The sequence below is a fragment of the Somniosus microcephalus genome, chromosome 1, assembly GCF_052327205.1.
Source record: "Somniosus microcephalus isolate GS21.2 chromosome 1, FLI_Smic_1.0, whole genome shotgun sequence".
In the NCBI taxonomy this organism is placed as follows: Eukaryota; Metazoa; Chordata; class Chondrichthyes; order Squaliformes; family Somniosidae; genus Somniosus; species Somniosus microcephalus.
Window position 1 is genome coordinate 352,221,207 of NC_140987.1, and position 13,013 is coordinate 352,234,219.

At 49.0% G+C, this 13,013-nt stretch overlaps 1 protein-coding gene across 1 annotated transcript in view; it reads left to right on the forward strand.

The window, feature by feature from the left end:
- The window catches only part of LOC147124969 (2-Hydroxyacid oxidase 2-like), an 89,573-nt gene that overhangs the window by 33,768 nt on the left and 42,792 nt on the right, over positions 1-13,013 (forward strand). The window lies entirely within an intron of this gene.

A 13,013-nucleotide genomic window follows, 5' to 3' on the forward strand; every position in this document is an offset into this window, starting at 1 on the left:
CTTTACATGTATTACATACAGAGTAGAATATTATGTAGAGAATGATGGATATGTGAAGCCTCTGGTCTAACAAAGGTTTTCGATTGTGTTATAGATTGTTACGGGGAACATCTAATCTCAGACTAGATCACCGTTTTTAATCTCCATCTACTTATCTTTCAGATCCATATATGAAACGAATTTTTTTTTCTGCTTCGCAGTAGGTGCATTAAGGGACACTGTGAGTTTGAGACTACCTCATTGAGGAAGTTAGGGCTTAATTAGCATATAACCTGAAGGATAAACGGCATGTATTATGGTATCGTTTGGCGATTTTCTGCAGCAGTTACTCATATACATACACAAATGAGGAAATGGATGTTTGAAAATTTAATGAGAGGTGAATTATGCCACCAGGCAATATAATAAGCGACTTCCTGCGTTGTGTTTCTCGTATAGTTAAAGGAGCACCCTTGTCCTCGGGAGGTTAACTTCTTTACAAATTATTTGTCAGGGGCAGCCACAAGTGGTTCAGGTCAGCTAGAGTGAGCCCATCTTGTTTGCCACTTTCTAGGTGGTCTGGGGAAAGCTGTCCAGGTATAGGATGGGCAGACTGGGGAACAGAGTGCAGCTGTAGTTGTATCTAAAGCTGCCTGGCTAAGATTAACTGTTGCCCAGTACCAAGTCAGGCAAGGTAGATGTGGTCTTGGGCGGGGGGGGGGGGGGGGGGTGGTCATGGCTTCAGTTCTGAGGTTTGCTTTGCAGATAATAAATATTAATCATAAACCTTAGTAACTAATGGTTCTTCATCATGAAACACAGTGGTAAATGGAAAAAATGTGACTTTCTAAAGGACTGGCTTATTTTGTGTCTGGTTTACATTTCAGAAAGCTGCAGACAGCCTACTCAACAAAAACCAATACCCAGACAGTCGCAGCCAAATCCAGACAGGTACCAAACCTGGTCCTCCTGCCTGCAGATGTGCTCTCTGGGAAATGGAGTGTGGCTGTGAGTGGGAGGGGCCACACTGCTGTAGTCTGCTCCCCGCCACCCTCCAGTCAAAGCACTGGCCTGACCTCAGGCTTTCTGTTTCATTTAGAATTAAAAAATAAAATCGGTAGCTTCCCGGTACTGGCATTAGCGTTATTAGATTTTACTGCCACTTAAAAATAAATGTGATATTTTAATCTCAAATATCGCGATTGCATTTTAGGCAGCTTTTTAGAAGATTACAGGCCCCACCACGTTTACCATCCGCTGAGCGACCGCCTATATTAGGCAAATAACGCTATCCATTTACCATCACCATAGGAGTCGGTAACAAAGGCGCCGGTTATATTGCATTACTCGCGCTGGCTATTTCAGGCAGACTTTTTCATGGAATTCCTTCTTGTAACAGATTTTCCTGCTTCACTAACCACAGGTTATCGACCCTCATCAATTTCTCGTTTTCCAGCTGCTTCTTGAGTTTGTTTTTCTTCTCCTTCTCGCTTTGCCACTTTGGTCCTCTCCCGTTCGGTTGGATGAAAGGTCAACGCTACAGTCCCGGGAAGGTGCACGGCCGCTGCTTGTTTCACCATCCGCCGCCTATAGCGGGCAAATCGAGAGAACACCAGCGTGCCACTATAAGCGGTAGGGACTGTGTTTAAAAAGTCTGACGGCAATTCAGTAAAAATAGTGACTGCAGGAGCTGCAGTCACCGAAGTAATAATAGGGAAGGCTTTCCCCAGGATCCTGAGGAGCAGTGGTGTGGCATAGGGGTTGGGGGCATCTGGGGGTTGCCAGTATGGCCTGGCCTGATGGAGAGGTTAGCAGTGCCAAAGGTAAGTGTTGGCAAGCTACAGCATGTGACCAATTTTGTTCCTTTCCTGGTACTAGAAATTTCTCCGAACCAGAAGTTAAGCTTGGTAAGAAAGAAAGAAAGAACTTGTATTTATAAAGCACCTTTCATGACCTCAGGGCATCCCAACGCACATTACAGCCAATGAAGTACTTTTGAAGTGTAGTCACTGTTGTAATGTAGGAAACGCAGCAGCCAATTTGCACATAGCAAGGTCCCACAAACAGCAATGAGATAATGAGCAGATGAGCTGTTTTTTAATGCTGTTGGTTGAAGGTTAAATATTGGTCCCAGGACAATGGGGAGAACTTCCCTGACACTTTATTTGGTCTGTTTTTGTAGCAGAACATATTGCGTGCTTTCTGTGGTGGTTGTAGGAGTGGGTACATTGCAAAATTGCACGAAGTGCCTCACTGATAGAGAGGGAATTTGTCTGCAAGGCTGTCGGAGCCTGCAGAACCGACTCTTGAATTCACCACCACCAACTGAACGGTCCACAAGGCTGATGGACACGGGTGCCAGGAAGAGTGAGCCCTTCTCCCCTTTTACTCCACTTGGTTTCAAGGTCGGTGATCCCAAGAAGTAGACGTGCCAATCTAGAAAAAGTGATCAGCTGCCTATTCATCACCTTAAACATCCATCCCCTCCACCACTGGTGCACCATGGCTGCAGTGTCTACAAGATGGACAGCAGCAGCTCGGCAAGACTTCTTCGACAGCACCTCGCAAAACCGTGACCACCACAGCCTAGGACAAGGGCAGCAGGCACGTGGAAACAGAATCACCTCCAAGTTTCCTGCCAAGGCACACACCAGCCTGATTTGGACATATATCACCATTCCTTCATCGTTCCTGAGTCAAAATCCTGGAACTCTCTCCCTAACAACACTGTGTGAGTACCTTCACATGGGCTGCAGCGGTTCAAGAAGAAAGCCCACCAGCTTCTCAAGGGTAACTAGGGATGGCTCGTGATGCCCATACCCCCAAATTATTATTTTTTTAAACGGCCCTGACATGTGAAAACTTATGGTTGCATAGGCTTTGTACCTTAAATGGTAGGTGTACCCAACACGCCTTCACGTTTATTAGAGACAAACATATGTAAGTCCATGAAATCCTAAAGGGGAAAATCAAAATTTTGAAAGCACCACATTGGTGGGACATTTCTAAGGGGCTCCCCTGAAAATTTTGAATTATTATGTAAAAAATGATCCAGTTTGTTTAATGGTTAAGCGTTTTCTACTTCACATCTAGTAAAATAACAGAAAACAAAGTGCCATTTGGATTTTCAGCACACCAACCAGACTTAGCCCAATAGTCACTCTCCCACATTCCACCTCCTCCTACTCACCAATTCCCAGGAACACCATCTAATTCTCTCTCCCCCCTCAATTCATTTGGGAAGTTTTCTTCCACTCTCCCATTCAAGCTGGCATTCTTCTCCCTCTTCCCACTCAATTTAACCCAGGAGACTTCTCATCTCAGTTCAAACAGGCACCCTTCTTCCACTCCCCATTCAACCACTCCCCATTCAAGCTGGTGTTATTCTTCCCCTTTTCAAACTGACCCTCTCCTTTCCCCTCCTCACCACTTCATGCAGGCACTCCATCTCGCCCTCCACACACCCCCCGCTCCCAAGTTAATGCTGGCACTTTCCTTCCTCCCCCATCACACCCCTAAGTGCTGGCCTCAGCTGCTCCCCTCTTCCCCACCCTTTCAAGCACTGCTCCCTGATTTTGCCCCATTTCCTTTTCCTCTTCTTTGATATCCATTTCCCTTCCTATCTGTCTCCTTCAGTACCACCCATTTTGCTCCCATTCCCTGTCCCATTCATTGCCACCCATATCCCCGTTCCCCGTTCCCTTTGTCGGTACCCTCAGGGTGGCTCCTCCCTCACTGCCACTAGTGGGCAACATTCGACTCCTTTTGGCCTCGGCAGTAGCAGCACTTGAGGTGCGATGCTTTTAGACCAGCCCCTCTTGCCTCAGCATTGCTCCCTGGCGTTGCCAAGAGTGGAAGGGGTCCTCACCTCTGCCCACTCTTGTAAGAACAGGAGTTCCCACCTCCTGTTTGCTGAGGCAGGGGTCCTTTCCAGTAGCAGCAGTGCTGGGGAGGGGGACAGAGGGGAGAAGCGGCCATGTCAGTAAGCTGAAGAAGGATATGCCACTATTTTCAGCTGCTCATAAGTGAGCAAACACTTTGCTCCTGAAATTAAACACGGGTATATGGTGTACACCTTAGTATACTGCCAACTGCATTCCCGCTGAGAACCTTGGAAGAAGGGATATGTCACTGATAATTACATGGAATTGCAAATTACTTACAGCACAGAAACAGGCCATTCGGCTCAACAGGCCGCCATGCCAGTGTTTCTGCTCCACACAAGCTTCCCTCACTTCTTCATCTAACCCCATCAACATATCCTTCTATTCCTTTCTCCCTCCTGTGTTTACCTAGCTTCCCTTTAAGAAGGATATATTGGCCTTGGAGGGAGTGCAGCGTAGGTTTACCAGAATGATACCCGGACTCCAGGGATTAAGTTATGAGGCGAGATTACACAAATTAGGGCTGTATTCCCTGGAATTTAGACAGTTATGGGGTGATCTGATCGAAGTTTTCAAGATATAAAGGGGAACAGATTGGGTAGATAGAGAGAAACTATTTCCACTGGTTGGGGAGTCTAGGACTAGGGGGCATAGTCTAAAAATTAGAGCTAGGCCTTTCAGGAGTGAAGTTAAGAAACACCTCTACACACAAAGGGTGGTAGAAGTTTGAAACTCTCTTCCGCAAATGGCAATTGATGCTAGATCAATTGTTAATTTTAAATCTGAGATTGATAGGTTTTTGCTAACTAAAGTTATTAAGGGATATGGGGCAAAGGCGGGTTTATGGAGTTAGGTCGCAGATCAACCATGAACTCATTGAATGGCGAAACAGGCTCGAGGGGCTGAATGGCCAATCCTGTTCCTATGTTCCTAAATGCATCTATGATAGTTGCCTCAACTACTCCTTGTGGTAGTGAGTTCCACATTCTCACCACTCTCTGGGTGAAGAAGTTTCCCTTGAATTTCCTATTGCATTTATTAGTGAAATATTTCTTATAATTATGACTGCACGTTCTGGCCTCCCCTGTAAGTGGAAACATCCTCTCTACGTCTGAAGGGATAATTACTAGTCCTAGCACTTTTTGGGCTACCCCAGATCAGGCGTATTCCCCAAATGTTCACCTTCAACTAAAGTTAGAGATAGCCGAATTCTATAAGACGCTTAATTGGGTCTAAAGGTCCAGGCTATCTCTCTCTAAAGGAAAGGAACGACATAAAGATGATACCGTCCTCCAGATAGCACTTTTAATAAGTTTAACTAGACTGTAACCTTCCGGATATTATGAGGGTCTGGAAAAAAAAAAACAGAATTCTGCAACTCCTCAGAAAAGTGTGTACAGAAATTGAGTTTGCGAGTTTGATACAGAAATACTACTTGAGACAATTCTAAAAATATATAGATTTATTTAAGAGCCGACATACAGTTAACAGCTATTGAATCAATCGCAACTTTAACAGTTCAAAATACAAATAGCTTACATTTCTTATTCTCAGAGATCCTTATTCTCAAATATTAACTTCGTACATTTTTACATTTCTATTATTCTTAATCCAGAATATCCACCAAAATCAAATTAAAAGTACCGTTTTGATCCAGAGACTCAAAGAATTAAAAACTTACAGAGCGTGCCTCTGAAGTTGAGAATCACTTGCCCTTTCCAGCGACTTCTGACTTTCCATCTGAAAAGCTCTATTTTTATTCCTTTTTTTAGTGGTTTATCCTTTGTAGTTTTCTGCTGATGTAAGCTAATTATCTCTAGTCATTCTTTCTGTTGACTTTTTCTACACTTACTGCCAATTCAACTGTTAGCCTGCAGACATCTGTCTGTTGTTTAGGTGTTCCAAAAACTTATCATAACATGGCTGACGTAATAAAACGCACTTGGTTTGAGTATAAAGCAAGACTTTAATCAACTTGTTTCAAAACATGGAGGTCTAGTTATCTTTCACTCGTTCCTGTTTACACAATGTCCTGGGTAAGCTGGGCCCATGCCCGAGTATTTATACTCCTTGGATGGCGCCACCAGCTGGCCGTCCAGTGTTATTTCATGAGTCTTTCTTCATGGATCATAAGATTCATAACATTCTTCCTCCCTAAAGATTTGGAAGTCCGATGACTTCCTTTTAATGGATTAGCCGGACCACGAATAGCCACAGTCTTTTAGCTCTTCGCTTGTGGCTGGAAGGCACCTCTCCCCGGACTGTGTCTGGGTCCCTGGGTCATTTGATCCATACTGGTAGGTCGACAGGGCCCGTGTCGCCTTGATCGACCTGCGGGAGACTGGGGAGATCGTGACTCCAGGTGCGGGTCCCCACAGGCGCAGAGCTGGCTTCATTTTGTTTGATAGCCGGGGATTGACTGGCATCCTGGCTTCGGGTGGCCATCCCATGGGGAGCGCTTGGCTCCCTGAGTTGATCCGGTGGAGTAGCCGGCAGATCTCTTGATGTCCCAGGTAGGGCATCATCTTCAAATTTGCGCAGAGTGTCGGCATCATTACCATGGGACCCTCTATCATTTGGGTCCGTGGGACCGGTTGGACAGGGAGCCAGATCTCTGAGCGAAACGGTGGACTCCCAGCCATCAGGGTACCACACGTGCGTAAGTGGGATTAACATCCGTTAACTCCACCTCGTTGATGAGGGGATCGTTTTTGGCAGATCGGATGAATCTTTGGAGCAGCACGGGGCCGGGAGCTGCCAACCATGACGGTAGGGACGTCCCATGTGTGGAGTGATGCTGGAACCTGAAGAATCGCTCGTGAGGCGTGATGTTGGTGGACAGGGAAAGAAGAGACCTGATGGAATGCAACACGTCAGGGAGCACAGTTTCCCACTGCTGGTCTGGTAGGTTGCGTGACCTCAGTGCAAAATGAACAGCGTTCCAAATGATAGCGTTGTATCTCTCAACCTGTCCGTTACCGATGGGATGATACGGTGTCGTTTTACTTGTGGCAATTCCCCATTGGGAAAGATAACTTTTGAGTTCGCTTGACATGAAGGAGGGACCCCGATCAGAGTGGATGAAATTGGCCGTACCGCAAAGGGAAAAGACTTGATCGAGGCATTTGATCACTGTGGAAGTAAGCATATTGGGACAGGGGAAAGCAAAGGGAAAGCGTGAATATTCGTCCACCGTAGTAAGTAAGTAGGTGTTTCGCATTGCAGAAGGCAATGGCCCTTTAAAGTCAATGCTGAGTCGCTGCATAGGCTGCATAGCGTGTATGAGCGAGCCATCCAATGGACGGAAGAATTGCGGTTTTAATTTTGCACAAATTCTACAGGAGGAGCATGTTCTTTTCACATCTTCCGTAGAAAATGGGAGATTTTTAGATTGCACAAAGTGCAGCATACGGGTAACGCCAGGATGGCATACGTCAGTGTAAAGATCCGCAAGTGTCGAAGTTGAAATAGAGGAGCAAAATGCCCGTGTGAGGGTATCCGGGGCCACATTCTCTTTGCTGGGTCGATAATGTATGGTGTATCTAAAGGTGGCCAATTCCATCCTCCAGAGTTGTATTTTGTTATTCTTGATCTTAGTGCGTTTCCGGTTATCCAGCATAAAGGCCACGGAGCGCTGATCGGATATAAGTGTGAAATGGCGACGAGCGAGAAAATGACTCCATTGACGTACAGCTTTGATGATGGCCGTAGCCTCCTTCTCGACAGGAGGATAATGGAGCTCGCTACCCTGCAAAGTTCTGGACAGAAATGCAATGGGTCGACCACCTTGATTCAAGGTAGCCGAGATCGCCACCTCTGATGCATCAATGGAGCGAAGCGTGGCTTTTTCCATTTGTCGCTTGAGGAGGTTGAAAGCTGAAACAGCCGTTGCCTCCAACGGAAATGACTTCGCGTGAAGCAGGGGCTGGATCTTGTCGGAGAAGTGGGGTATCCACTTCACATAATAGGCGAACATGCCGAGTGCCCGACGAAGAGAGCCGAGATTCGTAGGGGGAGGGAGCACCTGAAGCGGATGAAGTCACTCCGGGTCCAGTTTGATGACACCGTTGCCCACCCAGTAGCCAAGGATGTTGACTGATGGTACTGATTTCACAGATTTGGACTCATTTAAGGTTAAGTTGCGATGACGGAGAACGTCAAAAAATTTCTGGAGGTTGGCATCATGCTCCTTCTGGTCATGACCAGCAATGGTGATATTATTCAGATATGGAAAAGTGTCCGTTAAGTTCTTCTGTTTGACTAGGCTATCCATTGCCCGTTGAAAGACGGCCACCCCATTGGTGACCCCAAATGGAAGGCGACAAAACTGGTAAAGCCGACCATTGGCCTCAAAGGCCGTATACTTTTTGTCAGAGTCCTTTAACGGTACTTGATGGTATGTGCTCTTTAAATCAAAAGTTGAAAATACCTTGTAGTTGGCAAGGTTATTGGCCATGTCATCGATGCGTGGTAGTGGGTAGGCATCTAGGTCGGTATACTGGTTAATAGTTTGTGAGTAATCGATGCAAAGACGTTTCTTGTGTTGCTTCAAAGGATTTTTAACAACGGCGGCTTGAGCCCGCCAGGGAGATGAACATGGCTCAATGATACCGACAGCTAGAAGGCGAGAGATTTCTGCCTCGATAAAGGATCGATCATCTTGGCTGAAACATCGTGATTTAGTGGCTATGGGTTTACATCGGGGGGGGGAAAGATTGGCAAACAAGGAGGGCTCATCGAGCGAAGCCACCGAAAGCGCATTAAATGGTACTTTGGAAATAGTAAGCTCCGGCTTTGACCCTCCAAACTCGAAAGTGAGTCTTTTGTGTTGTTTCTGGAAATCCTGTCCCAGGAGCACATCACTGCATAGGTTTTTGAGCACCCTGTGGTAAACCACTGTTATTGTTGTTCACCGTTGTAGTTGTTGTTGCACACTGTTGTACCTATGCATGCCTCAGCATGTCTCTGCTGGCTCCGCCCCTGGCTCCACCCACAGGCCCAGGTATAAAGGTGACTGCTCTGCAGCCCCCTGCCTTCTTGGAACCCAGTCAACCACGAGAGGCATGCTCTGTTCTTTGCTAATAAAAGCCTTTTAGTTACTCTCCTAACTCTCCGTCTTTTATGAGTAATTGATAGCGCATCAATTTTATTAGCAAAGACAAAATGTTGGCAACAAACGCTGAGCAGCAGGAGCTGCTGCGAGCCCTCAGACCAACATGCCTGGACCTAGACCCCCAAGAAGCGGGTTCGGCTACCAAATTCGCGCATTGGCTGCGTTGCTTCGAGGCTTACCTGCAAGCCTCAACTGTGACCCTGGACGAAAACAAGCTGGAAATCCTGGCCTCAAAGGTGAGCCACCAAGTTTATACAATAATCCAGGACGCGACGACCTACGCGGCGGCTATCGATCTGCTAAAAGGGCAATACGCACGCCCGGTAAATACGGTCTATGCCAGGCACCTCTTAAGATCCCGCAGACAGCAGCCCGGGGAATCAGTGGAGGCCTTCCTACAGGCACTACGGATACTCGGCCAAGGCTGCGATTGCAAAGAAGTATCAGCCGCAGCACACACGGAGGGACTGATCCGAGATGCTTTCGTTGCGTGTCTAAGGTCCGACTACTCCCGGCAGAGACTGTTGGAAAAGGGAGAAATGGACCTGAGAAAGGCAGTGTCCCTCGCGCTCTCGCTCGACGCGGCCCACAGGAATATGGACGCCTTCTCCCCTAACCGCTCCGCAACGTGGACGCCACAACCTTGGGTCATGGGACCGCCACCTTCAACTGCTGCTGCGATGTCCAAGGCACAGAAATGTTATTTTTGTGGCCAGGCAAAACACCCCAGAGCACGCTGCCTGGCGAGAAACGCTACCTGCTCCGGCTGCGGGAAGAAAGGACACTATGTCAGCGCCTGCAAAGGTAAAACCGCTAACGCCAGCAGCGCCGCGTGCGAACCGTGGGGGCAGCCATCTTGTCCGCCATCTTGGGCTCCCCAGCCACGTGGGGATCGGGATCATGGGCGCCGCTATTTTGTCCGCCATCTTGGACGTCTCCAACTTCAACCACGGGGGACCCGGACTCAACCACCGCCTCATCTGACGACCACATCGGCTCGCTCGACCATACGCTGGCCTCCGTGACGCTGGACCAATCTCTCCCTCATCAACTGTCCAGGTCCATGATGGACATTACGGTAAACAGCTGCGCCACTACCTGCCTTTTTGACAGCGGGAGCACGGAGAGCTTTATCCACCCCGACATGGTGCGCAGTTACTCTCTCCCGGTCCTGCCGACGCGCCATCGGATCTCTTTGGCTTCCAAGGCCCAGTCAGCGGACGTCGGTGGCTACTGTGTAGTGACCCTTTCAGTACGGGGCACAGAATACAAAAATTTTAAACCACTGGTCATGCCACATCTCTGCGCTGCCGTTCTACTGGGGTTGGATTTTCAGTGCCACCTTAAGAGTGTCACATTAGCGTACGACGGACCCCTCCCCCCACTCACAGTCTGCAGCCAGCAGCTTTTAAATCGCCCGCCGCACACCATTTGCAGCCTCTCCACCCTTAAAGTCCCCCCCCCCTCCTTATTCGCTAACCTCACCCGCAACTGTAAGCCCATCGCTACCAAAAGCAGGCATTACAGTGCCGGGGATAGGAGCTTCATTAAATCCGAGGTACCGAGACTCCTGAAGGAAGGGATTATTGAAAGTAGCACCAGCCCATGGCGAGCACAAGTGGTGGTAGTGAAGACTGGCGAAAAACAGCGCCTAGTTATTGACTACAGCCAGACGATCAATCGCTACACCCAGCTAGATGCATACCCACTCCCCCGCATATCTGACATGGTCAATCAGATAGCACAATACCGGGTGTTCTCGACGATTGATCTGAAATCGGCATACCACCAGCTCCCCATCAGGGCTGAGGACCACCAGTACACAGCTTTTGAAGCTGACGGTCATCTCTACCACTTCCTCAGAGTTCCCTTCGGCGTCACCAACGGGGTTTCAGCCTTCCAACGGGAGATGGACCGGATGGTTGACCAGAACGCGCTCCAGGCCACTTTCCCCTATCTAGACAACGTCACCATCTGTGGCCACGACCAGCAGGACCATGATGTTAATCTAGAGAATTTCCTCCATACGGCCCAGCGGCTGAACCTAACATACAACAAGGACAAATGTATGTTTCGTACCACGCGCCTTGCCATTCTTGGCTGTGTAGTGGAGAACGGAGTCATCAGCCCCAACCCCGACAGGATGCACCCCCTTATGGAGCTCCCCCTCCCCCACTGCCAAAAAGCACTGAAGAGATGCCTAGGGTTTTTCTCGTACTATGTTCAGTGGGTGCCCAACTATGCGGACAAAGCCAGACCCCTCATCAAGTCCACCTCCTTCCCCCTGACAGCAGAGGCCTGTGCAGCCTTCACTCTCATAAAAAGAGATATTGCGAGGGCCACGATGCACGCAGTGGATGAGTCCATCACTTTCCAAGTGGAGAGCGACGCATCCGACTTTGCCCTAGCTGCAACCCTTAACCAGGCGGGGAGACCCGTGGCCTTCTTCTCAAGGACCCTCCAGGGCCCCGAGATTTGACAGTCCTCTGTCGAAAAGGAGGCCCAGGCCATTGTGGAAGCTGTGCGACATTGGAGGCATTACCTGGCCGGAAAACGATTTACCCTGCTCACTGACCAGCGTTCAGTAGCTTTTATGTTTAATAATAAGCAGAGGGGCAAAATCAAGAATGACAAGATCTTGAGGTGGAGAATCGAACTCTCCACCTACAATTACGATATCTTGTACCGGCCCGGGAAACTCAATGAGCCCCCAGGTGCCCTATCACGTGGTACATGCGCCAACGCGCAGGTTGATAGACTGAAGACCCTCCACAATGACCTCTGCCATCAAATCCCGTAACCTGCCTGACTCCATCGAGGACGTCAGGACCATGACCAGGAACTGCCAAATCTGTGCCGAGTGCAAACCGCATTTTTATAGGCCAGACAGAGCAAGCCTGATCAAAGCCACGCGCCCCTTTGAACGGCTGAGCGTCGATTTTAAAGGGCCCCTCCCCTCCTCTGACCGCAATGTGTACTTCCTCAACATAATTGACGAGTACTCCCGTTTCCCGTTTGCCATCCCTTGCTCAGACATGACCAGTACCACGGTCATTAAATGTCTGAATGACCTCGTCGCCTTGTTCGGTTTCCCTAGCTATATTCATAGCGACAGGGGCTCATCCTTTATGAGCGACGAACTTCATCAGTACCTGCTCGCGAGAGGTATTGCTACAAGCAGGACCACCAGCTACAACCCCCGGGGGAATGGCCAGGTGGAAAGGGAGAATGCGACGGTCTGGAAGGCAGTCCTTTTAAACTTGAAATCTAAGGGCCTTCCGACCTCTCGCTGGCAGGAGGTCCTCCCTGCGGCGCTCCATTCCATTCAGTCACTGCTCTGTACAGCCACCAGTGCCACCCCTCATGAGAGAATGTTCTCCTTCCCCAGGAAGTCCACATCGGGGATCTCGTTACCGACATGGCTGACTTCTCCAGGACCCGTCCTACTGCGGAAGCACGTGAGGTCCCATAAGACGGACCCCCTGGTCGAGAGGGTGAGCCTCCTCCATGCCAACCCTCAGTATGCTTACGTGGTGTACCCGGACGGGCGGGAGGACACAGTCTCCATACGAGACCTCGCACCTTCGGGTGCTCCCGAAACACCTCCTTCGCCACCCACCACTACCCACGCATACCCCCAGTACGCTTACGTAGCGTACCCGGTCGGGCGGGAGGACACAGCCTCCACATGAGATCTCGCACCTTCGGGTGCCCCTGAAACACTACCATTGCCATCCACCACTACCCACAACCCAACCCCGCTAGACGGCATGCCGCAGCCCCAGGACCCGTCATTGACCACCCAACCACTCAATGAGATGCCTGATTCAACGTTGGATGCTGCACCATCACCGCTGCCACCATGACGATCAGGACGGCATTCAAGGCCACCTGATAGACTTACTTACACGAACCTTTAGTACACTTCACCCCGCCGGACTCAATTTTAAACAAGGGGTGAATGTGATAAACCACTGTTATTGTTGTTCACCGTTGTTGTTGTTGTTGCACACTGTTGTACCTATGCATGCCTCAGC